This window comes from Propithecus coquereli, unplaced genomic scaffold (assembly GCF_000956105.1).
Source record: "Propithecus coquereli isolate 6110/MARCELLA unplaced genomic scaffold, Pcoq_1.0 Scaffold482, whole genome shotgun sequence".
NCBI lineage: Eukaryota > Metazoa > Chordata > Mammalia > Primates > Indriidae > Propithecus > Propithecus coquereli.
Window position 1 is genome coordinate 2,425,836 of NW_012150641.1, and position 4,133 is coordinate 2,429,968.

General features: G+C 51.9%; 1 long non-coding RNA gene across 1 annotated transcript; it reads left to right on the plus strand.

Annotated features, from left to right (window-relative positions):
* The first annotated feature begins 2,419 nt into the window (after window positions 1-2,419).
* On the plus strand, window positions 2,420-4,133 carry LOC105819424. Its single transcript, XR_001137958.1, has 3 exons — window positions 2,420-2,462; window positions 2,560-2,628; window positions 4,107-4,133. It is a non-coding gene; the product is annotated as an uncharacterized LOC105819424 (long non-coding RNA).

Below are 4,133 nucleotides of genomic sequence, written 5' to 3' on the forward strand. Positions count from 1 at the left end.
TATGTACTATAGGGGTCCCTCTCTCTGAGGATTCAGGACCTAACCTCTGGTGGTCCCAGTCTGAAGGAGGATTGGGGTCCTCAGAGACACAGGGACAGAAAACAAGAAAAATGTCAGGCTATTTAGGAAGTCTTGAAAGGGAGGCCCATTTTCTAACCTGCTTTCATGTGTGAGTGTGAGCCTCCCAAGGGCCTGGCTGTCCCTGTTGTCCCCATGTCCTCCTGCCCCTCCCCAAGCCCTGATGACAGGAGCTCACCTAGCACCATGGTTCCCTGTGTATATACATGGGTCCCCAGGGATGTGAGAGACCCGTGTGACTGAGGACTTGCGCTGGTCCACCAGGGCAAAGGCTTGGGCCTCTCCCACCCTCCACCCTCCACCCTTCTCGTCCAGCCCAGCTGTCACCCCTGGACAGGTTCCTGGGCCCTGTCCTCTTCCTGTCTCTGGCATATCCTGGGCCCTGCCTGTCCTGACATCCTCTCCTCTTGCAGGGACACCTACTCCCCATTCCTTCCTGCAGTGTCTCTGCCCTGGGCCTGGCCTCCTCCTGCTGTTCCTGGGCCTCAGCCTCCTGCTGCTGGTCGTCATCTGTGTGGATGCCAGAGGAGGGTCATGGGGTGGGCAAGGAAGACAGAAAAAATGGGATGCAGTGGTCTGGCAGTGATGGTGAGGTATGGGGATAATAGTGGACAGTCCAGAGGGAAAGTCTTGAGGCAAGAAAGGAATCTTGCAAAAGTGTTGGGGTAACGGTGGGGCAGTTATGACAGAATGTTTGGGCACAGCGACGAGGGACATTTGGGGCAGCTGTGTGGCAACTGTGAGACACGAAGGCAGTGCTGGGCAGTGGCGGGGACGGTGATGGATCCACGATGGGGTACCGGGTGTTCTGGAGTCAGACACACTAGGGTCTTGAACCTTGGCTCTTTCTTATTGGTTGTGTAACATGGACAAATCACGTAACCTCTCTAAGCCTTAGTTTCGTCCTCTGTAACGTCAGGACTACAATAGTACCTGCCCCACAGGGTCGCCATGAGGACCCCATGAAACAATGCATGTGCAGTGCCTGCTTAGTGCTGGCACAGAGAGGACCCGATACATCTTAGCTCTGATGGTCCCCAACACATTCCCTACCTGATCGGGTCTCCCACATCAGAGGCACCTGTGGCCCTGAAAACTTTTCAGCCACTTCCCGTCAAGCAGCATGGCTGAGGTGCAGGCACCCGTTTTCCAGGGTGAGCGTGGCTTGCGTGGGGCCGTGCGCTGGGCTCAGATGAGGCTGGGTGGGAGCTGACTCTTGGGAACTGAGTCTCCCTGTCTTCCAGGTGGAAGCTTGCAAGAAAAGGTAACTGCTCTGGAAACCAAGGTACAGGAACATGCTCAGAACCTGTAAGCAGGTTAGAGACCCCCCAGGAGCATGGGTGGAAGTGTCTGGTGGGCTCTCAGGACAAAGGTGGGGGTGGCAGCAGCGTTGTGAGTGCTGAGCGCTCTCCCTTCCAGCCGGCAACGTGAGCTATGCACACGCTGCCGCTGTGGAGAACAAGCCGGAGAAACAGGAGCAGGAACTCAGGGCAGAGCCGAGACCACCCTGGGACGCTGTGCATGGAGGGCTTGAGAGCTCCCTGGCCAGGCCAGGGCACTGTGGAGGAATGAGGGTGTCTGACCTCCTGGGGTCCTCACCGTCCCGTCTGTGTGTGTCTGCAACACAGCTGACTGTGTTCCCGCAAGTCCAGAAGCTGGTGAATGACCTGCACATCCTGACCTGTAATGCAGCTGCCCTTGAGAGCCCCCATGGGCAGGGCACTGTGCCCCAGCCTGAATCCTGCCACGTCGGCCTACCCTGCAGGCCCCTCAGCCCCTGCCCCAGCCTTTGTACATCAGGCTCCACAGGAACTGGCTGGAGGTCAAAGACAGCTGCTACTGTCCGTCCCACTCTGAGACATCCTGGCCCGAGGCTGAGAAGTACTGCCAACTGGAGAACGCCCACCTGGTCGCCATCCACGTGATGTGGAGGCTAAAGTCACTCCGTCTTGAATGCTAACCCGCCATGTTGACTTCTGATTAACCCCAGTTCTGGGAATGCCATTAAGACTTCTACTTTATCTACTGTTCATTCTGTAAGAGCACGAGCTTACTGTAAATCCTGCCCTTAGGTCAAAACTGCCTTGATGTTATTGTGCAAATTACAGGATATGATGCACACAGCATTCTTGTCTTTTCCTGGAAGGTCAACTTTAATCGTCCTGCACATTCCTTACCAAGCACATATACCCTTTCCTACAATATATCAGTACCTGGGGGGTAATGGTGCCGCCCAAGACCAAGCTTCTGTCAGAAAGTTCCTCAATAAATAGCCTTTTGCCAAGAAACAGGAGTTGTCTGCCTCATTCTTTGGTTTCTCAGCTCCTTCTGCATTTGGTGGTCGCTTTGCACATACAGCCCTTGTATGAAACAAGGAGGAGAAGGTGAGAGCCCTGATGATGGGCCCCCAGCTCAAAATAGCCTAAGTCTGGGGGGACGGCTGGGGTGGGGAGGAGTCAAGATCATCCTTGTGCATCCTAGATGTGTGTCCAGACCTTCAAGGCGGCACAGAGCCTGGAGGGGATGGCTGAGACTGTGGGCAAACTTCAGGTGAGTGTGCCCCATCTCCCTGCAGCTTGCACTCTCTGCTCAGCTTTGCCCCTCTGCGTCTCGCCTTCACCCTTTATCCCTGACCTGAATCCTGCTCCATTGACCTGGCTCCTTGCCACCTCCGTGGTCCGCTTGTTTTAAATCTACTCATCCTTCAAATAAGCCAGGCACAGAAAGACAAATGCTGCATAATCTCATCTAAAAAAGTCAAACTGTACATAAAAAGTCCTGACTTTAAAAAAAATTTAAAAAAAAATGAAAATCATACCCATAGAAGCAGAGAGTAGAATGTTGTGGGGACGGGGACATGGGGAGATGTTGGACAAAGGGTATGAAGTTCCAGTTGGACAGGAAGAGTAAGTTTTGGAGATCTATTGCACAGCGTGGTGACCATAGTTAATAACAATTCAATATAAATTTCAAAATTGCTAAGAGAGCATCTTTTAAATGTTCGTACCACACACACACACAAAAGTAAGTGAGGTGATAGATATGTTAATTAGCTTGATTTAATCATTCCATAAATATTCATCTATCAAAACATCACATTGTACCCCATAAATATACATAATTATTATTTGGTAATTTTAAAAAGTAAAAAAAAAGTTAAAAATCTGCTCATCCTTCAGATCTCAGTTTAAACATCACTTGTTCAGGCTAGGCTTCCCTATTCCCCATAGAAAAAGGAAGTTCCTGCAGTTACAAGGCCTATAACTCTGCACTTTGGGGGGCTGTCATCCCCTGGCCATCACTGGTCAGGGACAGAGCCCAGCAGGGAGGGGCCACGGCTGCCCCTTCACCGATGTAGCCTCAGCTCCTGGCAGAGGGAAGGTTTCCCAGGGAGCAGACATGGTATTTCCCAGTCTCAGGGCTCACATATCTAAAATGGAATTTTACTTAGTTCCCTCTACCCGATCCTGGCAAGGCTCTGGACCACACGTTATCACTAACGACAGAAAATCACCTTGCCAATTCTGATTAAGCAGTCACTGCCAGATTTCCTGTCCTTTTTGGGCTTGGTTGATTCTGGATTCTCTCCCTTCCCCTTTCTCCTCCTGTCTGTCCCAAGGGTGATCTGTCTCAGTGGAATGGGGCCTTCTCCTCACAGGTCTCTATTTCCCCTCCATCTTCTTCTGCTGAACTGGACATACCCCTTCTGAGGATGCAGGATCTTTAGATGACTCTCCTGGTGCTCTCTGGGGTGATGGGAGGTTCAGAGCTTGCCTTCTGCTTCCTCTGCCCCCACACACTGGCTGTTATCTCTACCTTCTGTCAGTGGTGCCTGCTGGTGCCCTGGGGTCTTTTGCCATCCCTTCTCCTAAGAAGCAAAGCATAACCCCCTCTGCCCTATTAAACCCCAGCCCAATGTACATTCAATCATCCTTTTCCCCAGAAGTTTGACCCCATCAGTGGTTAGAGATCCCTTTTACAAGAACCACACCGATCGCTCACTCTTGCACTCTCCTTTCTCTTTCTAGTTCCCCTCCTTCCCCAGTGGACCCGCA